Source organism: Orcinus orca, chromosome 14 (genome assembly GCF_937001465.1).
Source record: "Orcinus orca chromosome 14, mOrcOrc1.1, whole genome shotgun sequence".
Taxonomy (NCBI): Eukaryota; Metazoa; Chordata; class Mammalia; order Artiodactyla; family Delphinidae; genus Orcinus; species Orcinus orca.
In genome coordinates, this window is record NC_064572.1 from 80,745,265 (window position 1) to 80,770,408 (window position 25,144).

The 25,144-nt window shown below is 45.9% G+C and overlaps 1 protein-coding gene across 1 annotated transcript in view; it reads right to left on the minus strand.

Annotated features, from left to right (window-relative positions):
- ATE1 (arginyltransferase 1) overlaps positions 1-25,144 on the minus strand; it is a 212,301-nt gene that overhangs the window by 14,554 nt on the left and 172,603 nt on the right. The window contains exon 13 of the transcript XR_007471132.1: positions 21,707-21,829. The gene's annotated coding sequence lies outside the window, so the exon portion shown is untranslated. The remainder of the gene's footprint in view (positions 1-21,706; positions 21,830-25,144) is intronic.

Consider the following 25,144-nt stretch of genomic DNA (forward strand, 5'->3'; position numbering starts at 1 on the left):
CATTTTAAGAACCACCACGCCTGAGTGTTCTGCTTTGGCTTCAGAAACCCGAAGAAACTCTGGCTGTGTATTCTTCTCAGAGGTTCTCAAGCACTCCTGAAATGGCTTGGTTTAACCCCAATTCACTTATCCATTCATTCATTGTTCGCTGAGTATGTTCTCTGTGTGTAGAAGTGGTCCAGGTGTAGTGGGAGTCCAAACCCAACATCAGGCTCAGTGCCCCATCAATAGAAGACACCCAATAAATGTCTGCTGAGCAAATGAATGAACGAAAGAATGAATGAACCTTTGTCTTCAAGAATTTCAGGATCCAGTTCGGATGGCAAAACATACGCATGAGAGGTTAATAGTGTGAAATAAGTAAAATTGCAAAAGGGAGTTTAGGATTAAAAGGTGGTTGGTGATACAAGCTTATAGACAGGAGTGAGGTGGTTGGTTGATGGAAGAGAATCTTAACGGAAGAGTTTGACTTTAAAGAGAGCTGCAGGATCAGAATGTGGGGAAGGGATGAGAGAAGGCAAGTGAGGATGCAAATACGTGTGCACGTTGGGGAAACAATGAGTAGAACAGCCCAGAGGAAAAGGCGCGGAGAACAGTGGGAGGTGGGATCAGGAGGGCAGCCAGGGCAACAGTGTACATCACCCTACAGGTGAGGGGAGCCTTGGAAGCTTTGGATTGTGGTACAGACATGAAAAACAGGTTTTAGAGATTGCACTCATGTAATATACAGGATGGACGGGAAAGAGAACGAAAGTGGAGGTAGGAAACCAGTTAGTGATGGCAATGAAGTTTCGGCAGGACTCAGACCCCTCTGAGAATCCATGGAGACCTATAAGCCCACCCCCTCACCTCAAAAGAATCTCTGCACATACGAAACTGTGCATATAATCTCATGGGGTGATTTGCAGCTCTAAACCCCATTCATGGACTTTCCAGGGTCCAGGGACTCCAGGTTAAGTATCCTTCTGTTAGGGGAACTAGCCTTTCCTGAATGCCTGTGTGAGCCAAGCTGGATTCTTCTTAGGGGGTTTTGAGAATGATTTGACGTGAGGGTTAAGAGAGGAGGAGCAAAGCTTGAGCTCTGAGGATTAAGCAAGGGCAGCTCAGAGAACAGCCCACAGCCGCAGCGGCCCTGGCCCGAACCATCAGTACCCGCTAGCCAGGGTGTGGCCCAAACTGAAACATCATGGCTTGCAACTAACCACACTGAGCGACCGGCTGTGCGTGTCACCTACAGCACGGAACTGCGTGGGCACTTTCTGGGGGGCGCTAAGAGCATGTTCTTTTAGTAAACAGGAAGACATGATGAGAGTTTTGCAATTCAAAAGGTAAAACTATTGAACTCATTTTTTCTTTACGTCATTAAATCAATACCACTCTAGGTAAATGCTTTCTCTCAAATGTGATCCATACATTTGGGACGGGGGGTGATTTGTTTTTCTGAAGAGACAAAAAACCTATATGGACCTTTGGTCATTGTTTAATGTGTCCCCATGTTATTGATGGCACTGGGGGACATGTGCGGTATGTGTTATGCCCAGACATTAATTAGTGAGTAAGAATTCATTCTAAAAAGAAGAGGGAAAGAATTTAAAGTTACATGGTTTATAAGTAAGCCCACAAAAATGTGACAGAAGAAGACCAATAAACTAGAATTACACACACACACACACACACACACACACACACACACACCAAGATCAAATGGATTGAGCACTGACTTTTTTCTTTTTAAGATTTTTTTGATGTGGACCATTTTAAAAGTCTTTATTGAATTTGTTACATTATTGCCTCTGTTTTATGCTTTGGTTTTTCGGCCGCAAGGCATGTGGGATCTTGGCTCCCTGACCAGGGATCGAACCCGCAACCCCTGCATTGGAAGGCAAAGTCTTAACCACTGGACCGCCAGGGAAGTCCCTGGACACTGACTTTTTAATTTCATTTTCCCTTTTTCTTCTGTTTCAGAGGCTTGGGGCACATCATCTCATAAAGAAAGAAAAACTCCTACAGAGTTTCAGTCCATCAGCAAGAATCTAGTGCAGTTTCAACTACCACGAAAACCTGCGGGGTCTCACCCCACCTGAACGGCTAAGGAAGGAACAAGTTGTTATGAACACACCTGGGAGTCATAGAAAAGGAGTAACAAGAGAAGCTCAGGGCCTCCAAACCTTGACAAGAGGAGGCCATCACCACCTTTCCATCACATCATAGGGAATCTGCACAACACTTCAAGGAGATTTAAAGACAATTTTTAAGAGAAAGTCCCCTTGATAGAGTATGCACAAAATGCGACCTAACAGCGGGTTCCATGGAAGACCCAGCTGTTTTTTATACAAATTATTCAGCCAGGAAAGCATTGTATAGGAGAAAGCATAGGAGGCCTTTGAAGTTCGCTGTGTTTCTTTGGGCGGCTTAGACTTTTCTGGGTGACCGATTTTTGCATATCCATCTTCTGGTTCTAACTCGGCCTCCGTCAAGCCAGCGACTCAGGATCTACCTTGCTGCTCATTAACTAGGAGGAATGCATACAGGGCTTTGAGGTGCTTTCAAGAACTTTGCCATTGTAACAGAGCTGATTTATGGTCCTGCTTTTACAGCTCCAACTTGGTTCAATTTGCCCAAAGAAGCAGAGGTCGCTCCCTGTACAATGCACCAATTACTCATGGATCCCAAGTGAGGCACAAAGGATGGGAAAACCCGGCCACCGCAAAGGCTGCTTCCTTCCCTCCCACCTCGAGAGTCCCGGATAAAACACGGACAGCAAGCTGGGGTTCTGTAGAGCCTGTCACCCCAGGAGAGTCTTTTCTCTTCGTGCATATCTTTACCTGGGCTGTGGACAGTCTATGCAAACACAGTGCCTCCACGTGGGTGCATTGCTAAAGGAGTTTATGGAGACGCCATGGGTGATAATGTAGAAATCCACACTCTAAGGCAATTGAGTGGTACAATCAACAGGTAGAGAGGACTTTAGTTATTACTAATTCTTCAAGAAAATAATGAAATAATCTTCTCACCAACAGGAGAAAGTCACTTTACACTTATTAATATTTTCTTCTCATACTGCCACATACCCAATCCCTCATCTGTTAAATTTCCTAACTAATATTTTCAAAGGGAGAAGTAAACATGACTTGCTTCTGCGAAGGGGGAGAAGCAAGCCTTCTCATTATCTGTATAGGGTTCCTCTGGGTAAAATGAAAAGCTCAAGCATAGGAATCAAGTGAGAAGGGCTTCCCTGGTGGCGCAGTGGTTGAGAATCTGCCTGCCAATGCAGGGGACACAGGTTCGAGCCCTGGTCGAGGAAGATCCCACATGCAATGGAGCATCTAAGCCCGTAAGCCACAACTACTGAGCCCACATGCCACAACTACTGAAGCCCGCGCGACTAGAGCCCGTGCTCTGCAACAAGAGAAGCCACCGCAGTGAGAAGCCTGCGCACCGCAATGAAGAGTGGCCCCCGCTCTCCGCAACTAGAGAAAGCCCGCATGCGGCAATGAAGACCCAACACAGCCAAAAAACAAACAAACAAATAAATAAGTGGCCTCCTCCTCCTTTTTTACTTTTTTATATTTACTTTTAATTTTTAAAATTTGGTGAGTTAAAACAATTTTAAAAGCACAGCATCCATCTCAACCTTGGACCCTGAAGGAGAAGTGATTCCACATGCAGGACCGATTCTGCCATAACCTCCCCTTCCCCCTCCCTTCCGTCCTATGGTGGCAAATCAGGGCCAGCACTGTTTATTACAGCCATTACCTCCAGGTATGAAAATCTTGAACAACTGCCTTTGTAGGCAATTCTGAGAACTGCCTGAGCTTGCCATGTGTTGAAGGGGAAGCCAAGGGGCTGCCAGCGCCCTCCTGGAGGGCATTAAAGCGCAGAGGTCAGCACAGAGAAGGCTTTGCTTGGAGTGCAGACCCCAGTTCGCTTACGTTACAGCATATGCTGCAGACCCCTTACTATTTTAGACTTTTAAAATAAATAGCCCTGAGGGGAACGCTGGCTTTACATCAACACACAAAAATTTAAACTGCCATGAATGCAGCTATTAACAAGCAGTCCCTTTAGGGTAGGAAGGGCTCCTACCAGCAGAGACCTTGGCTATGACTTGAGCTCATATGCTACCAGAACGGTCCGCTGTGTGGGTCTGAGAGTGTATGTTTTTAAAGGCAAAAATAGTACCTCACAACATAGTATTTTTCACTTCTCTCTCTCATTCAAAAAAACAATTCTTTCCAGAGCCTATCATCTAAAATAAGGGAGCTATGGAGGGAAAGTTCCAAATGGAAAAGCATATGGCCACCCACTTTGGGTGGGTGGGGGCAATCCCAGACCATTGCATTGAACGCAGGGTTTGACTAAGGAGCCGCGGGCTCTAAAAGCGGATTGCAAAAAGCCAGTTAGGGAAGCAGCTCTACACATGTAGCCCACTGCGGAGCGTAGCTGCGGTGCTCATCAAACGAAACAATCACTCGGAGAGGAGTTCAGGTGTACAAGCAGTTAATCAGGCTGAGAGGGGCGGGGTTAGCAACATCAATAGCTTGCATGTCAGAAAGGGCAGAGGACATCAGGCTCCGGACGCGCAGGCTCAGCGGCCATGGCTCACGGGCCCAGCCGCTCCGCGGCATGTGGGATCCTCCCGGACCGGGGCACGAACCCGTGTCCCCTGCATCGGCAGGTGGACTCTCAACCACTGCACCACTAGGGAAGCCCCACAGGACATTTTTAAAGAAGTCTGGGGGCTTCCCTGGTGGCTCAGTGGTTAACAATCCGCCTGCCAATGCAGGGGACATGGGTTCGAGCCCTGGTCGGGGAAGATCCCACGTGTCGCGGAGCAACTAAGCCCGCGTGCGCCACAACTACTGAAGCCTGAGCGCCTAGAGCCCATGCTCTGCAACAAGAGAAGCCACCGCAGTGAGAAGCACGTGCGCCGCAACGAAGAGCAGCCCCCGCTCGCCGCAGCTAGAGAAAGCCCACGCGCAGCAATGAAGACCCAACGCAGCCCAAAATAAATTAAATTAATTAATTAAAAAAAAAGAAGTCTGCACGGTGGAGAGACATTCTTCCTCAGCTACATTATCCTACAACACTCCCCCACTTTCAACTTTTTAAAAAAAATTTCCTGAGCGGCAAATAGGAAATTTCTCTGTAATATCTTTGATTCATTTGCCTTTTGTGGAAAATACTGTTTTTCTACAAGAGACTGAGCTCTTGAACCATGTCACTCATATTGCTATCTCCTCCCACCCCACCCCACAGCTTTTAAGAAATCAGTAAGACACATTTGGCTGGGGGAGCCATATCTACTCTACTATCAAAAGTCCTAAATCTAGACCAACCTATGAAGTCACAGGCCCTGAACTGGGTGTGAAACATGGCTCAGCCACCAGAACATTCAGTACAGAACCTGGATGTGATGAACACATTGCCACCAGGAAGAAGATTCAATCCCCACCAACCCCCTTTTTCTTCTCTAACACCCACCAGGACAGGCAGAAAAACCCAGCCGGTTAAGCTGAGGCTAGGAATATCATGACTTTCATCCTAATTTATGGTTTTTCCTTATGAGCTTGGACAAGTTAATTGACATCTTTGGGTCCTGACTTAACTTCTCTGCAAAACGGAAGCTTTAGAGGTTTCAATCACAGGCTGAAATGATTATAATGCAAATACAACACTTCCTTGTACATCAAGGTCAAACTTAGAAACATGTGAGAATTATTTCCTCGTTCCCCAAACTGCCCAGCTCCTACCTGCCTTCCCTGCCCTCCGTCTTAACAGAAAGCCCCAATCCTGCCTCTGAGGCTCAGAATGGACTTCCTCTTTCCTTCTTTCCCTCTGTCCCCATCCTTTGAAGCTGGGGACATTTCTAAATGTTTTCACTAACTCCTGTACTGGTCTCACTTATGACCACACCAACCCTACCCCTGGCATGGCCATGGCACGACTGTAAGAAATGGCTATCTCTAAGCTAGACTCCTTATCACAAAGGTCCTCTGCCTCAGTTTTCCTCTGTAAGGATGTGTCCAATAACCCCGTTTGTGCACACGTGTGTGTGTGTGTGTGTGTGTGTGCATGTGGATTCCTTCAGCCATTTCTACATTGGTTCTGAATTCCATGGAGGATTCTAGGCTCTGTAATTTTGTATTACATGTGTCATTTCAGAAGAGGAGAAGTAGTAATGAGAACAACAAAAGGTGGGGATGAGATTGTAATGAAAATGATACCAATTACGGCATATCCAGATCATAGCTCTGAAGAAGTAGCCGAGGACGGGAATTAAGTTGATGAAGCTTTTTTAAGTCTCTTGAGTACAACTCTTTGAAACCCACTATCTTTCAAAAACATCATAATGATCTTGCCATCATGACTTCAAACAGTCTTAACGAAACCCAGAGAAAGGCATGCACAGCTTCTCAGTGGTGAAGGGAAGAGATTCCTTTAGAAAATTAACAGAAAAGAAGACAAGTCCTTACTCGTAGCCATCCTGCTGCTACAGTAAATTATTGCATTGTTGAAGGCTTTTATAAAATTAGGTACCTCGGTAGCAAGAAAAAAATGAAACCCTGTCTCATTTATCGGAAGGATCAGTGGCAACTGAAATTACTCTATCCTGGAAGAGGATTAAATTTGAATCTTTCCCAAAAAAATGTCACTGAAATGAAAAGCCCATCTACCATGGTGCTTCGCGCTGGAGCCCAAGCCTGCCCTGGAGATGTGCGTTGCTGATAGGCTCCCTGCTTGCCTGTTCCTGCAAGTCCTAACGAGATGATGTCTCTCTTATCCACCTGCTTGTCTCACATCCAGGCTGGATGACAGCTAATAGCCAGCAGCTCAGAGCAGGGAGCAGCCTAGCTGGTTTGAACTGGTTTAAAACGACACATGTAGCTCCCTTATCGCACATTTTGATAGGTTCACGTCTCCACTTACAGAGACCTGGGGAAAAATATCTTTGGTATAATTTTAAATGCTCAGCTCCCACCTTAAGGAGCATATCAACCATGTCGATCTAATTAAGTTCCAAAGAAAACTTCTATTCCGATCCCCTCCCCCACCCCCCAGACCAATGAGCGTCAGGTAACACTAGCTCTCTGGAATTTGGTTTATTTGCTGGTCTTGTCTGGACTCGAGGAGCTGTGCCTTCTGAAATTCTTTGATGGCTGACAGTCCTTCTTGCTCAAAAGAGCCTTTGCTTAAGCATCTACCTTTCACATCCATTGCATGAAGCATGTGTTTGACGATGCGGCTCACAAAACAGCCTGAAGAATGGACCAAGGACTCCTCCTTTAATAAGTTTGTGTCTTGTCTCATAAAGCATCCAGGAAGGCTTCTTCTGCTTCTCATTGCTCTACAGGTGAGACAGTGCAGCAGAGAAGACCCAAATCCAGAAACTGTAGCCACCAAAGTACTGGTTCTCTTCTGGGAAAATTAGCTGGAAGAGACCTTAGAGGCAATTCAGGCAGGTCTCTCATTTTGTGAATGAAAAAACAGAGGGGCAGAGAGGTTTTACAAACGCTCAGTCAGGTTGCATCCCTCCCCTGCCTGGACCCTTTGGTGGTTTTCCATCCCTCTCACCACTCATCTTAGCTCACTCCCTCGCCGACCTCAGTCACTACTCTGGGAGAAGGCCAACCAAACCTCATGGAGAGCCCACACGGAGGAAAACTAAGCCCCTGGCCAACAGCCCCAGCTGAACTGCAAGCCAACAGCTAGCAACAGCTGGCCCGCCAAGGGACAGAGCCAGCCGATGCCATGTGGAGCAGAGAGGAGCTGTCCCCACCAGCCCCTGCCCAAGTGGCAGAATCCTGAGCAAACAGATGATGGTTTTTAAGACACTTTCCTTTAGGTCATTTGCTACACAGCAATGAATAACCAACCACTACCTGAAATGAGCTTGTTCAGGTGTTTGTTTTCTTCCCATGACCTGCCTCCCCTCCCCCTGCAATCTTCCCTTAGGACATGAGCTCCATGAATACATCTGGGTTCGTCACGGGATCCCCAGGACTCTGCACAGTGCCTGGCCCCCCAATATGCACTCAGTAGATGTTTGTTGTATGAATGAATAAGTGAATGAATGAATGAATGGAGAGTCATACAAGTTTTGACTGGTTAGTCCCGCTCCTAATCTTCATCCTGCTCTGTTACCCCCAGGCACCACCACTGTGCTATACGTTCTCTTTCATGTATCATTCCCTCTGGTGCTTAGTAGGGATTGAAGTCCTAGATTCTGCCAGATTGGCTCAAGCATATGTCCTTAATTCCTAAGAAAACATGGTCAAGGCTAAACATATCTCTAGCTAATCAATCAGACCTTGATGTCCTACGGATTCTCAGAGAAATCATAACAGATAGTCATTGAGCCAAGCACAGCACTCAGCCCTTTATATGCATCGACTCGTTTAATCCTCTGGGCCAGGGGTCCCCAACTCACAGTCCGTGGCCTGTTAGGAACCGGGCTGCACAGCAGGAGGTGAGCAGCAGGCGAGCAAGCGAAGCTCCATCTGTATTTACAGCCGCTCCCCATGGCTCACATTACCGCCTGAGCTCCGCCTCCTGTCAGATCAGCGGCGGCGTTAGATTCTCATAGGAGCGCGAACCCTGCTGTGAACTGCGCATGCGAGGGATCTAGGTTGCGCGCTCCTTATGAGAATCTAACGCCTGATGATCTGAGGTGGAGCTGAGGCGGTGATGCTAGGGGAGCGGCTGCAAATACAGATTATCATTAGCAGAGAGGTTTGACCGCACAGAGACCGTAATAAATCAACTGCTTGCAGACTCATATCAAAACCCTTTCAGGGAGGGGCAAGTAAAAACAAGCTCAGGGGTTCCACTGATTCTTCATTATGGTGAGTTGCATAATTATTTCATTATATATTACAAGGTAATAATAATAGAAATAAAGGCACAATAAATGTAATGCACTTGAATCATCCCGAGACCATCCCCCCAGCCCTGGTCTGTGGAAAAATTGTCTTCCATGGTCCCTGGTGCAAAAATATTGGGGATCTCTGCTCTGGGCAACCTATTAGATGGGTTCTGTTGATTTTACAGACCAAGACTAAGTAGAGGAGAGAGTCACTAACTTGTCCCAGGTCACTCGGCTAGGGACTGGCAAAGCTGGGCATTGGGGTGGGGCAGCGTGCCCTGCAGAGAGCAGCAAATGGTCCTTCATCCAGCCTCAGAGACTGAGCGAGCCCTCTGCTGGTTTTACCATCACTGAGCATGGTCACCCGTCTCTCCTGAGTCTTGCTTATTAAGGACTTGAGCCTGGGCTGGAGATGATGCTATCATGGGACTCCTAGAATAGGGACAGTCCTCTCATTAAAAGCTGGGAAGGTAATGGAGCCAATAGTTCGTCTTCTTCTGAAGCCAAAAGTTTGCAGCAGACATCCAGTCCAACTGTTAAGACACGGTTGCCTTTTGGCAGAAGCTGGTGTCTAGGTGGAGGGGGCGATGTCTAGAACCCCATACAGAGACACCCACGAAATTTGAGACAGAGGTTCCGCCCGGATGAAAGCTGCCCAGTTCTCCTCTGCAGGGCATGGCCTGCTAGAGACCACTACACCCTCAGTTCAGTGCCGCCAGGCATCCCACAGGATCTGGGCGCTGCGCTGGCTGAGAACTTTACCCCAATCGTCAGAAACGCAGGATCTAAGAATAGGAGGTAGCTAGAAGGAAGGGGTACTGTGGTGTCCTTGGGGCCTGGATGACTTTATTTCCAAAGCGTATCTGAGAAAGCTGTGGGTCCCATACCCAGGAAGCAAAGACAAATCCTTTTCTTTGTCTTACTTTCTTGTATTCAGGCAGAAAACTCAGCTAAAGGGCACCAGCTAAGAGGCCGGCCCTTCCTCGGAGCCCCATGGCCTTTGGAACAGACGTGAAAGAAACAACCATCTGGCCTGGAACAAGCAAGCAGTTTCTGCTTTATAGACTCATCCGTGCCAACTTGGGTGCCTTTTATCTCTCCCCCGGGCCATTGCCCCGGGGCCCACGTTCTCCATCTGCAGCCAGCTTTCTGAGATCGGTCGGAATGACGTGCCTGGACGGAGAATGGGTGTAGGGAGAAATGTCTCCCTCTGATTTCCCTCTGAGGCTTCGGGTCGTAGCAAGATACCAGCGATCAAAGCGAAGGCAGATGCCTTGATATGTCTGAGTCGGAGGAATAGCACGCTGACAGGAATGAGCGCCTGCTGCAGAGGGCAGAGTGCGGGAGAGCAGGCTCTGCAGGCCGGGCAGCTCGCACAAGCCCTGGGAGGATGGCCCGTTCACGTGGATTCCTGAGGGGCATGAGAAAAACCTGCATTCTCTGATTGATGTCTGTAAACCACCAGTGGAGTTGGAAAAAAACTGCACCAGACCCAGGTTCTCTTTAAAACGGCTCCGTATCCTTAATTAGTAGTTTAAAGCACAAACAAAAGGAAGCGGTTATTATCCTCATCTACTCCCCGGTGTCAAATTTATAAACACACCCTCCCGACCCATTAACAGGTACTGCCCCGGGCTCTGGAGGAACGTCGAAAATTGTGAATGTTTTGAAATTTTTTAGAGGCTTGAAAAGCGAGAGGAGACTTTTAACCCGAGTTTGTTATTTTTAGCGCAGCCGAAAAGGTCAACTCCTGGGCTGCAGAAATCGCCGGAGCCGGGCTGAGGTCCTGGCTGCCCCTGCCCAGCTGGGGGGGCACTAGCACCTTCCTTCACCACTCTAACCTGCAGGCTCCCTTTCTAGCAAACGCGGACCATCAGGTGCATTACGTGCAGGGCTTTGCCGCAGAGCCTGTGGAGGGATTCAAGTGTTTGCTATTGTTATCGGCCCTGCATGCATTAGGTTGAGGGTGACATGAGGGCTCAGGGCAGAGAACAGCCACATCCACCACCATGGTCCCTCAGGTGTGCTTGAAAGTTCACCTTTGAGGTTGGCATTACTGTGAACTTTCTAGTCAGGAGGAAACCGAGGTTCAGACAGCAAGGAGGGTTGGCCCAAGGCCACAGTGCCAGCCAGGGGCTGAGGGGAGCTGTGAAGAATAGATGCCTTTTGGTTTCTAGTCCCCAGGACAGCGTCCCTGTTGGGGCAGATCAGCCGAGGGGGAGTGGAAGGGGAGCCCAGAGGTCAGCCATTTGAAGGACATGTTTCCAGTCCTTAGAGCCATCCCCTCTGAGTTAAGTCAAAATGGGTAAATTACTAATATTGTTATTAACCTCCAATTTTAATTGAATGTACTCTAGTATGGTTATAATTTACAGATAGGGCTTCCCTGGTGGCGCAGTGGCTGAGCGTCCACCTGCCGATGCAGGGGACACGGGTTCGTGCCTCGGTCTGGGAAGATCCCACATGCCGTGGAGTGGCTAGGCCCGTGAGCCATGGCCACTGAGCCTGCACGTCCGGAGCCTGTGCTCCGCAAAGGGAGAGGCCACAACAGTGAGAGGCCCGTGTACCGCAAAAAAAAAAAAAAAAATTTACAGATAAATTTCAGGAAAGTATTTCCCTTTCCTATGAATGGGTGTCCAGACTACCTTTTGGCCCTTTTTAAAAAAAATAGAACTGATTTTTAGCTCGGCACATGGCTACTCAGAATAGAAACTATATCTCCCTAATTCCCTTGCAACCAGGTAAACTAACTTCTGGCAAATAGGATGCAAGAGGAAATAGTGTGTTGCTTTCCCCTTCTTCCTGCTTCCTGCTGGTTAGTAGGTGAATGTGATGGCTGGAGCTTGAGCAGCTATTTTAGACCATGAGGTGCAAGCTAAGGTTGGCAGAGAGGTATAACAGAAGGAGCCAAGACAATCTTGGAGCCACCATCTCGGCCTAGACTGCCTGTCCTTGGACCCTAACAGGAAGAGGAAGTAAACTCCTTTCTCATATAAGTCTACCTTACTTTGGAATGACATTACTGTGACTCACAGCCAAATCTAATCCTGCCCCATTTTTCTATTTTTCCTGATAGAACCATCTCCAACCACCATGACCCCTTTTCCCCTATGTGACTGGTGATCTCTCTTTCTGACATTTTTTTTTTCCTCTCTCTCACATGCCTTTATTTCAAGATGTCAAACTCTGTAAACAGGATGTAAATGGTAAACCCACTTGGCAGTACTATAATCCTTCACCCTGAGTGCAACCATCACAATTCTCCTTCAGAAATGTTTGTGGTCTTAAAAAGTAGCATTGGAGGACTTCCCTGGTGGCGCAGTGGTTGAGAGTCCGCCTGCCGATGCAGGGGACACGGGTTCATGCCCCGGTCCGGGAAGACCCCACATGCCGCGGAGCGGCTGGGCCCGTGAGCCATGGCTGCTGAGCCTGCGCGTCCGGAGCCTGTGCTCCGCAATGGGAGAGGCCACAACGGTGAGAGGCCCGCGTGGCGCAAAAAAAAAAAAAAAGAAAGAAAAGTAGCATTGGAAATACTTAAAAATGAACAGGCAAAAAGAGTCCATTTACTTTGACTCTTGGGTACAAGAGCTTAAGCCCTCTTAGCTCAAAGGTTTCCATGGTCCCTCCAGAGGAAGAGAATAGAGCAGAGCCTATTAAGAATAATCACTATGTCCCCAGCCAGAAGCAAATCATCTTTGCCAAGAAGTTTAGACACTTTTAATAGATTTAGTGTTTGTGCTTTAAAGACCTCTGATGAGATGAATGAGAAATCTTGAGGTTCATCAGATTTCTTAGAAAAATGTTAAACTTTCATCTAGTTTTTATAAACCCTGTAGAAAATGTTCACTCATTGCTTGTGCTACCACACAAGCATGAAAGAAGCTTGTGCTACCACACAAGCATGAGAATGAAAGAAGATTGGTGTGTCAGGTCATTTTATAGGTGGGAACAAAACCCTTAGCTTTCTCCCAGTCTCACCCTTCTCTCACCAAAGAACCACATATCCAGATGTACCTGCAAAAGGAATAAAACTATTGGCATTTCCCCTTTGTTTCTGGATTACTGAAAGAATTTCTGCACTTCTGAAACTTCATACAAACCTCAAGGGCATTTTATTTTAGTGAACAATTTTACCCCTCCGTCTCCCCTCGGCGGGGGGAAAAAAAAAACCATACTGACCTCACTGTCTCATTTATAGGGACAGAATACTTGGCCCTCACCCTGAGGTATGCCTAGCATTTTCCTCTAAAGTATTGTCAAGAAGGTGTTTGCAATTTTCCAAAATGCAACCCTGACAGGAATTACCAAAAGACAGTCACCAAAGTAAAGTAAATAAAAAATAAAATTCAGGAGCTTAAAACATTTCAAGTGCCCTGACCATTTATCATGAGCTGACTGTCCCTGGAAGAAACAAGCACATAAATACATAAATAGCTCCCTGTGCATCACAGTCTCTTCACCACCCTTGAATGTGTGTGTGTGTGTGTGTGTGTGTGTGTGTGTGTGTGTGTGTGTGTGTGTGTGTGTGATTTTGTTTTTGTTTTGCTGTTATCAATTTGGACGAGTACTTTAAAAGAAAAAAACTTTCCTGGGAGCTATTACAAGTTCTACCTTGGACTCAAAATTATTTTAGAGTTCAGTCCTTAAGCTGACACTTACTCAGCTGGTGACTATGTTTATGTCCCAGAGAGCAGAGTCCTCGGAGCAGCTTGGAGAAAATGACAAGGCTGAAAAAAGGGTAAGAAAACAAGACATAGGAAGAAAGGCTTAAGGTCTGCTGTGATTTAGACCAAAGACAGAGTGAAGGAAACCTTCATTGCAACCTGCAGGCTTCTGAAGGCTCCTGAGAAGACAGAGGTCTCGTCCATTCTCCACCTTGGGAGAAGACCTTCACAATAAAGGATTTGGAGTAAGAATGAAAAATTAAGGGAACAACGAAGGCATAATGTCCTGACCCGTGGAATCATTAGTCGAGGGGCAGGCCACCAGAAAGGCAGCCCTTGCTCATTCCCTGCCCATCTTTTAAAGAACGTAGGCCACTCCCCCGGGCACAGAGCTGAGGGTCTTGTAAGATCCAAGCTGAGGGTCTTGAAGGGTCTTGTGACATCGGAAAACCAGTTCACCTCCCAGCTCAAGATTTCATGTCTGGCATCTCCTCGGTGGCTTCTTCTTGAGGTGACGTTACAAAGTGTCTGAAAGCGTGGAGGACAGGGGTTGAATGGGCACCCAGCATTCCTATGGCCTGTGACGTCCCAATTTTACCCAAGTCCAGAGCTTCCTACTGCAACCTATGTCATGTGGCTCGGTCTACAGCCACTGCCATGGTGATGCAGCCCTTGCCTGAAAGCATTTGTTTTAATGGAAAAGAAATACTGTTTGGTAAACGCAAGCAAAATGCTCTGTTAAGAGGAAAATATTCCATTTACTCCAATATCTTTCTGGAAAATGGTCACTTGGAAAACTTGCCTAAAGACCTGTAGACCGCAGAGATCAGGGCAGTTTCGGGACCTTGTGAATAGCAGCTTCTTTCCCCTTTATTCCAGGTATAAATACAGTTTAGGCTTGAAGGGCAAACCGGGCCGCTAATGCACAGTAACGGCTGATACTATTACGAATACATAAAAGTGAGGAAATTCGAAGTTATGATTCCCATCGCCACAGTAACTCAACCACATCATGTGATCTGTTTGTAACGTGTACTACTGAACGTTGTGTTAACTTTTATGGCCTCTATTACATATGTGTGATGTGAAAAGGTTATAGTGGGAGAGGGAGTCATAATTCTGAATTTTCTGATAGTTATGACTTTAAAGTGAGCTTACAATGGCTACCCTTTCTCATTTGGTTTTCTAGTTCTGGTTGTGTCTGTTTTTCATTGTATCTTGGATTCTCAGAACTCTTCTGGCAGATCCTTCATTTCAATACAGTTTTTGATTATTTACTTCTGTTCAAAAAATATTCATTAAGTGGCTATTATGGGAAGAGGGGCTGCAGGAGATGCAGAGGTGACTACCCTTCCTGTTCTCGATTTCTCCATCCGGTTGAGGAGTTACTAAACGTACAAAATAATCACAGCAAGTGGTAGGGCCATGACAGATGCACAAAGGTGAGCTAGTATTTCCCGAGAGGGCTTTGGAATTCATGAAGGGTGAGAAAGGGGAGGGAATGAAAATGCATTAACCCCTAGTACACAGCAATGTGCTAAGCAGTTTACGGACAGGATATTTTATTCCTCGCATTTTATAAAAAACACATTATCCCATTTTACAGATACATATACTGAAGCCCGCACAGCTAATACTAGCTACTAGGTAGTGGAAGCAAGGTCCGAACTTAAGCTTGAATGACTAAAAATGCATGCTCTTTTCTACCATCCCAAGCTAGGTCTTAAAGAATATGATGTAGGTTTTATTTTTGAAATACTTTTTTTTCATTTATTAAAGCACGATGTATTTGATATTAAAAATTTGGGAAACACAAAAAGTAGAGAGCAGAAAAAAATGTGTGCACGACACCACTACCCAGAAACTGCCGCTTTGAATATTTTAGTGTCTCTTCCTCCAAAATTATTTTCTGGACAAGAGCTTTGTTGGTTTGTTTATTGTTTATCACACAAGAATTGTTCTTTTCTATGAACGTGTTCATGACTTTCTTTTTCATTTATCATAAACTGTCCCAGGTGGGAAGAGCACAGCAGGTGAGTGGGGCGTGAGAGGAGAGGTTTGGGTGGCGGGTAGAGCGAAGGTGGCACACTGGATGCCAGCGAGCTCCAGAGCTGGCCCGAAGCCTCTGAGGGACAGGCAGACCCCGGCCGGGGAGCTCCCTGAATGCCTGGTTTCGAGGTTGCGACTTTGTTCCATAAGCCACACACGTGCACACTCTCTAGCTAGCATATGGGTGGCAGCTAGGAAACATTAAACACACCTGAATGAAAAGATGCTGAGGCTTTGATCAGAGAAGTGACAAGATTGCAATTGTGCAGGGTAGGGTGACCAAAGGCACGTAGGGCTCCTACAGCCTCCACGGGGGAAGGTAAGGGAAATCTGAAGGAAGGTGGTCGGAGGTTAGGTAAAAGGAAGAACGTGGGTGAGTGAAACAGGGACATTCCCCAGGGAGCTATAAAACATTGTGATCCCAAACTTCAACAGCAGGAGGCCGGCAAAAGCTTTGGGTTCTAAGGGCTGAAAAAAAAAAAAAATTGAACTATCTCCTGTTTGGTTTTTAGATTCTCTTTTGAGACCAATTTCAGATAAGAAAAACCTACATTACCATCCTAAGACAAATGTGCAATATAGTTCATTAATTTTGCATGTTTTTATCACCTCTAATGGACCAGGTAAGCATATACATCACCATATCTTGGCACAGAATTCTCCTTTCTCTCTCCCTAAAGCCAGGGGCGGAAGTGGCAGGTCACCCTGACACACGGAGGCTGGACTTCACAAACAGTGGGTGTGAGAGTACAACAAACTGGATATGACCCTGGGAATATGTGGTTGACAAATACCCCCACAGGGCTGCATGAACTTCTGCATGTTCAGATCACCTGGCTTATAATTACTTATTTCCATATCTCACTTCTCTAGTAGACTGTGAACCCCTTGAGAGCAGAGCCTTTGTATTCCAAGCACCTCGCATGACAGCAGAGTTGGCACTCAGTAAGTAATTCTTGAAAGAAGGCATCAACTGCAAGGAATTGTGTGTGTGTGTGTGTATAATCATATATATGTATTATGTATATGTATGTGTGTATATATATATTATCTACAGATGAATGTGTAGATGTGTATGTATGTTCCTGTGTGTATATATTCATCTCTTATGTTGTACTTGCCTTCCAGTCTGCCTGTAGTACCCCCATTCCTGACCAAAAGCAGCTTAAGAAAGCAATCTTGGTTACTTATCAGTGACTTATGCTACTAAACAAGTGTTCTGAAAGAAATTCCCTACATATCAGATTTTTCTACATTGAATCCAATTCTAAACGCCAAAAAAGAGTCTGTTCTTTAATGTATCCTGCACACACATACTTTTGCAACGTGTACTTTGTAGCAATGTAAATCATCGTCCTTAAATTTGTCTGTTTTCAAGTCCAAGTTTGATACATCAGGTCTGCTTCCAATTGGGGCATGCCTACCCCCTTCCACTTCAAACTTCACACATCCTCCAGGGCGGATGGAGCTGCGTTTCCCTTGCTCACTTGTGCAAGTGGGAGTGGCTGGGTGGAAGGTAGCGAAGGATCCATGTGGGGATGTTCCTGAGCCCTCAACCACTGGGGTTCCCAGGATGCATCATAAAAATGAGTGTATCAATGGAATGCTACTCAGTCATAAAAAAGAATGAAATAATGCCATTTGCAGCAACATGGATGGACCTAGAGATTATCATACTAAGTGAAGTTAAGTCAGACAAAGACAAATACCATATGATATCACTTATATGTGGAATCTAAAATATGACCCAAATGAAATTATCTACGAAAGAGAAACAGACTCACAGACATAGAGAACAGACTTGTGGTTGCCAAGGGCAGGGCGGGGGATGGATTGGGAGTTTGGGATTAGCAGATGCAAACCATCATATATAGAATGGATAAACAAGGTCCTACTGTATAGCACAGGGAACTATATTCAATATCCTGTAATAAACCATAATGGAAAAGAATATGAAAAAGAATATATATACGTATAACTGACTCACTTTGCTGTATACCAGAAACTAACACTACGTTGTAAATCAACTATCCTTCAATAAAATAAATTTTAAAAAGAAAAGAATGGGTGTATCATTTTGATCATATTTAGCACAGAAGTTTTACAACATAATGTAAACAATTCAATATCTGCTCCATTAAGCTTGCCAATAACACATAACATTGAAGAGGGATATTGCTGCAGGGGAAAACGGTGGGCCACTTGCAAGGGAGCTGACGGAGGCACATGCTAAATTTGCTTTAATAGCAGGGTCTTTGCTTAATGATCATGACATTGTTTTATTCTATCCAGAGAGAGAAAGGGAGAGAGAGATTCTGACCTGTGGCCTAGGTTGTCTTTGCTGGGTCATCATACCTACTTCTTCTAACACGTGGCTGTCAACATCTCTAGTAGAATTGGAAGATCGTTTGGGGGGGATGTATAGTTTGCTAGGGCTGTTATAACTGAATGCCACAGATTGGGTGGCTTTAACAACAGCAATTTGTTTTCCCATGGCTCTGGAGGCTGGAAGTCCAAGACCAAAGTGCTTGCAGGTTCGGTTTCCTTGAGGCCCCGCTCCTTGGCTTGCAGATGGCTGTGTCCTCACACGGTCTTCCATTTTCAGCAGGTGCACAGCTGGTGTCTCGTTGTGTGTCCAAATTTCCTCTTCTTATAAGGACACCAGTCAGATTGAACTAGGGCCCTCCCTAATGACCTCATTTTAACTTAATCACCTCTTTAAAGACTCTATTTCCAAATGCAGTCATGTGCTGAGGTGCCAGGGGCTAGGGGCTTCAGCATATGGATTTGGGGGGTGGTGGTGGTACACGTTTCAGCCCATAACAAGGGAATACTGTCCACAGTCCTGAACACAGCATCCTATCCAATTTACGTAGAGTTTGAGGACCAAGAGACAGAAACACCTGCCTCCCAGTTCTTTCTTCCCCCCATAATAAACAACTGGCCAGAAAAAAAGGCTTGCTCCTTGCATCGTCCTTACCCCAGGAGCAGGGCTGTGAGCCTGAGGCCTGTCTCCAAGATACAGTGTCCACCCAGGGAGAAAAGCGTCTCCCCTCACCCCATGTAATTAATTCTCCACGCTGAAGCTACTCCCGGTTGTAGATTCCCACTGCCTTCTCCCCGCACCCATCTCTGGCCCTGGGCAGACACAGTCAAAAGCGGGTTGATGCTGACGGGCGATTATGCAGACCCATGAATTCATAATTCAAAATAAACCCATCAAAACATTCGCTCTTACTTTTAACCCCCTGGTACCGCGAGTGGAAATGTTAAGACACAACAGCAGAAGAGGTAAATATGGCAGACAAAAGTTTTCCCACAGCCTTTAGCCCCTTAAACATTCTAATCCCATTGAGGATATTTATGCCTGGCCAAACAGGGCCACTGGGGGCTGGGCTCCTGTGGGCGCCCCCTCGCAGCGCCCGCCAGGCTTTGTAGAGACCAGCTGCCTGTTGCTATGGCGATTTGGTTGCAGAAGGGCAACACAGGGCACCCAACCCAAGTGCTTTTATAACCAAACCACATGCTTATTAAAAGAAAGGAGAAAGTTTCCATTAAAATATCTGGGCTGATTACATTTGGAAACTTAATAACATGTGTTGACTCAAATAACTCCCATTGAACTGAACCCCAGCAGGACTTAAGAGTTCACCAGGGGAGCAAATATTGCTGATGAAACTTGGCATCTTAACCCTGTTTAACATTTTAATTAAGAAGGGAAAATTCGGTGTCATTTGCTTTTCTGTGGTCTCCAGGAGCGGCAGGGGACACGCTTGAGAATTCCTCCAAGAGTATGTGGAAAGAAATACATTAGCTAATTAGGGATGATGCAAAACATCTACATACAGGATATATGTGGCTCTTCTTTGTTTCGCTGGCCACCGTTTCGACTGCCCTTCTTTCTCCAGATGGATTTCCTAGTGTACCTTCTTCTTTTTTTTTAATACCGTTAATTAAGAGTTAAATGGTTGCTTGAGTCTTTTACTTTACACAGCTAGAGAAAAGCAAGGACAGGGGCATGAAGCTACAGCCCTTCTCTTGGGAAATGCCCAGAATTTAGTAACTTTAGAGAACTCTTCCCCAAGCGCTCATTTCATAGCCATCAAAACCCATCATTTTTATTAGCATTTCCTTTTTCTAGCCAGGCAGGCACCCTGGGGAAACTTCCTTATGATGGCCCAGTTAAGTAGAAAATATTATCTTCCCTGTTTGCAAATAAGCTTGTGAAAGAGAGTTTAAAACAGCGGCGGCCAGGCGGAGGGTCGGGCTCAGGGGCAGCGGTCACACACCCAGCCCCGCTACTGATTTGTCCCAGTACTGGGGGAAAACCTAACTGAAATAAGAAAGAGTAGAAAAATCAGTTTCACCAGAGGATGTGTGGAGATTTTCAGTATACTTCCAAACTCAGCAAGTAGCCAGCAGAGACTTTGTTTATTTTGTTTTGTTTTACTTTGCTCTGAAACACTGAGTCAATCCCCATCCTGAGTTTTTTGTTAATTTTAAGCTAGACCTTCCTTTTGACATCCCTTAATCTACAGTCCAGTCTGGTGCAGCCCAGAATTTACTTCCTGGGAACCCTCCTTGCCCTGCTTGGCCTGTGGTTTCCTGCGGGTCCCCAGGGAAAGCAATACGCCAGGACCCCCTCCATTCCGGGGCCCACAAGGGATGGAGAACAACTGAACTATGTGTTAATTGCGTTAAGGCGCTTTCGCTAATGAAATAGTGGCTTTCTCCATAGCAACGGTGATTAAAAGATGCAGAACGGCGGGTCCTCCAGGGCCTGTCTGTCTGGGAAGTGATTGCCACTTCACAGAAGAATTCAGTCCAGATAGAAGTTTATTGTGCACGTTTCACCGAAGCTCATCACTCAGGTCACCCCCAAAGCCGCTTTCTCTCCCCCTGAGCGCTGATTTGGGGGAGGGAGCCTCGGGATATCTGCCCCCTGGTTAGGGGGTGGTAGATGGGAGCTGTTTGGAGCTGGGGTGGGGGGAGAGAGAGATGAGATGGGGGAGGAAAGAAAACCAAAGCTTGCAGCTTGAACGTAAGTCTGCTCTAAAGAAGCCCCATGCTTCATTAAGCACCTTTAAAAATGCTCACTGAGATGCCCAGAGGAGGTAAGGTAAATTCCCTTTCCATTTTTGTGTATCTTTCTAAAGCACACAGCATCCCTATTTTATACACTGTAGGACAAGTGATTTTCAAAGTTGAAGGGAGGAGAGGGAAATAACGTTATCTGAACTGAAACATGCAGAACAGGATGAGATAAGAGTCCAGATAGACTGCAGGACCTCGGATGGATGGGTGGGGGGCATCTGTTAGTCTGTGCTTCTCTACCTTCCTTCTTTCATGCCCATGTTCCTGGTCTCCTCTCCTCCTGTTAGGCGAACCAAAAATACAGACTGAGGCTTAGATCTTCCACAAACATGGTGCTGACACACAAACCTTATACACAGCCCTGCGCCTCTGATGCACATATAAGGAAAGATGATAAAGACCGTGAACTAAAAGGTGCCACGAGCGGGCTTCCCTGGTGGCGCAGTGGTTGAGAGTCCGCCTGCCGATGAAGGGGACACGGGTTCATGCCCTGGTCCGGGAAGATCCCACATGCCGCGGAGCGGCTGGGCCCGTGAGCCACGGCCGCTGAGCCTGCGCGTCCGGAGCCTGTGCTCCGCAACGGGAGAGGCCGCAACAGTGAGAGGCCCGCGTAACACAAAAAAAAAAAGGTGCCACGAGCCACTTCTGGTAGGTAAAGGTACACTTTGGAATATGAAAAGAAACAAATACAACTGTGATTGAAAAATCCAGACCCAAGCCTGAAAGCATCCCGAAATATGTTCTCACCTTATAACGGAATCAGATTTGAGTGTGTCCACATTAAGAGCATAGGCTTTGGAGACCCACAACCTGGGTGAGAGTCCTGGCTCTGGCCAGTCGGCTGAGTGACCTCAGCCCAATTACTGAATCCTCAGTTGCTCCATTTGTGAAATGAGATGATAATTAGAGGAGAGCATTATGTACTGGCATGCGGTAAACGCTCAGAAATTATAATAATACATCATCATCACACAGAGTAATGCTCTATTGCGTTTGTATAACACGCTGTGATTCACAAAATGCTTCCACTTACCTTCGCTCTTGTAATCCTCCTAACGACCTCGGGTTATTCTGATAAGCCCTGGCTGCGCCTCGCTGGAGGGAGATCAAAGCTCCTACGCCAGGCACTGCCAGGTCAAGCAGGAAAGGCCAGTTGCTGGGGACAAAACAAACGGAGAGATCCGAACTTCAAACTCTAGCCCTGGGGACCGGGAATGTTCTAGGCTAAGGGACGCAGAGGTGAACGAGAGTGAGACGGTCCTGCCATCCTGGGGCTGACAGTTCAGGGCCACACTGGGGAGGTGGAGGGTGCAGGGGACGGCGGGGCAGAGGGGACTCACCCAACCCCAGGGAGGCAAGGGACGCTTCCAGGGATGCTTCTTCTATTTTTATTAACGAAATGTAAAAGATAACATACTTAAAGGGCCTTGAAGTGCTTAGATTCCTCTAGGGAATAAAAATGCTATTTATGCTGGCATAAAGTATAATTATTTACACTTTCAAAAGGGTTTGAAGAAAATTGGATGAAGGCCACAAATCTAAATATTTATAATGCCAAGAAATCTGTGTGCGACCGTGATTGGTTTTATACTTAGAAAATAACTCATTTTAAAAATTATTATGCTAGTAATACTATTACTCAAACTTGCTAATCCTAAGGGAAAACTCCAAATTCTAAACAAAAGCTATGTTACAAATTACTTTGGGCAAAGAACCTTCTAATTACACTTTTTACACTGGCCCATTATCTGGGTATTTAATACAAATGCTCAACATCTTCCAAAAGTATTTACCCAAGTAGCTACAGGAGCAGCAGTGACAGATTAATGAAGACCACAGTGGCCTGCAAGGTGGAGCCACCCTGAGAGCAGACAGTCCCCCTGGTGCAGTCATGGGCACCCTTTAAGTGTGGTACTTAAATGTGGTCCAAGAACCAGTGGCATAGCTCCACCTGGGAGCTTGCTGGAAATGCCAAATTCCAACATCCCCACCCACTAACCCATGCCTACTGAACCAGAATCTTCATTTTGACAAGATCCCCAGGTGATTCGTATGCACATTAAACTCGGAGAGTTGATGGTCTACACAGAGTTTGCACATAGCAGAGTGAACAGACACATGGCCACCCAGTTAAAGACTACATTCCCCAGCCTCTCTTGCAGCTGGGTGCGGCCGTGTGACTAAGTTCCGGCCATTGGTAGAATGGAAGTGATATATACAACTTTCAGGTGCTGACCTTAAAAGGCAGGAGCCTGCTTTCCCCTTCCCTCTCCGCTTTTCTTGGTGGCTGGATGTGAGCATTGTGGCAGGAGATGGAGGAGCCATCTTAGATCACATGCTGAGGACGGCAGAGCAAAGAAGAGGCCTGGCTACCTGACAGTTATGCAACATATCATACCAGCTTTACCTCCAAATCTCTACAACACATCCTTCTTTCTATATCTTTTATGATACAACCTTCTAGTTGCAATCTGTCTATGTTATTTCTCATGGTAGACTGCAAGCTTTAGTGGACAGGGACCAAATCTTATTTAGTCTTATACTGTTTACATTGTCTAGTTCTATGTCTTGCCTATAATAGGTACACAAAACTCTCAGTTAAATGAATGAGCAAATGAGCTAATGAATGAAAGAATGATCTATTACCAAGAAGAACTTGCTAACCTCCCACTGGCCAATGATGGTACTCCTGGAGCTTCAATGAGGTTAGTAATTGCAAAGCATTAAAACTCATCGGATATGTTCAAATATGTTAAATATGTTTAAATCCACGAGTTCATAATCTATATACAGATGTGTGTGTGTGTGTGTGTGTGTATTCTCAGTCACCTTCAGAGAATAAGGAGCAAGTTTATTATCATGAAAACTAGTAAATAAAAGGAAAGATCAGACATTCGTCCTTAATTTCCTGTATGACAGGTACCACAAGGGTAACCCAATAGTAGATGAAGAGAATTTCCTTATAATATAATTATAGCTAATAAATGATAGACTGTCACCATTTTGCAACGCTCCCCCAATGAATTAATGGGCCCAGACACAGAGCATTAAAAGTTACTAACATCACGTAAGCAGACACAAGACGTTATAAGAACCCGAGTCTGATGAAGCCTTTGGATCTAGCTGCCAGGCTGCAGGAAATAAGGGCACAGAGAGACAGGTTGGGTTGCATCGTGCGTGTGCGACTGCAAACAAGTCGTGTTCTTCAACAGATAAATTGTAAGAAAAAGAAACGTGGGAGGGAAATCTATAGATTTCTAAAACATCTATAGATTTCTAAAAATCTAAAGAAGTAATGGGAGGGAATTCTAAACTACAGTATAGGAAGGCAAGGATGTGATTCCTATAAAAGTCAGAATCGTACTTACTTTTGAGGGAGGAAGGCATTTGTGAACAGGACAGAGTACACGAAGGGCTTCTAGGGAAACTGGTACAAGTCTATTTCTTGACCTGCCTGGGATTTACAGGGGTGTCTGCCTTATTATAGCTTATTAAATGATTTTTATATGCATCTGTAAGTGACTGCCCATACATGCGGATCATGATGAGGTACTATGATTGTCACTCCATGGCGGGACTGCCATTGAAAGGACACCAAATTGGCCATGTCCCCTTGACGGGTTTCAACCCAGAATCAAGAAGAAAGCTTAGGGTCTGAGCAGATCTAGTTTAGTCCCATCATTTTACAGATGGGAACACTCAAATTCCGAAAGATGAGCTCAGAACTCTTTCTACTAAATGACACATCAACAACATCCTGATGAGGAGTAACCTTGCACATTCATTAAAAACACATCGGGCTTCCCTGGTGGCGCAGTGGTTGAGAATCTGCCTGCCAATGCAGGGGACATGGGTTCGGGCCCTGGTCTGGGAGGATCCCACATGCCACAGAGCAACTAGGCCCGTGAGCCACGACTACTGAGCCTGCGCGTCTGGAGCCTGTGCTCTGCAACAAGAGAGGCCGCGATAGTGAGAGGCCCGCGCACCACGATGAAGAGTGGCCCCACTTGCCACAACTAGAGAAAGCCCTCGCACAGAAACAAAGACCCAACACAGCCAAAAATAAATAAATAAACAAACGTGGGGTTAAAAAAAAAAACATATCATAAGCATTCCACCCAGCTCTGAGATCCAGTTTCCCTCTCTGTAATATAAGAGGGTTGAACTACACGTTCCCTGAATCTGCAGTTCTTTTTAGATCCAACATCCTATGAAGCTGTGCCTGCAAACCAGGAGCTCAAACAGAATTAGGTTTAGGCCTAAAAGGAAGACAGACTATGCGGAAGGTGAATAATGTTTAACATGAAAACCTGACAACAGGTGACCAAAGACTCTAGTCATGGCAACGGGCCATTTAAGAAGGATACTTGTAGACCGACTTCATCTAGACTTGACAGTTTCCAAAACCTGCTTTGCAGCCATGGATGAGGCCACTCAAACTTCACAGAGTCATAGTTTTGTTTGCTGAATC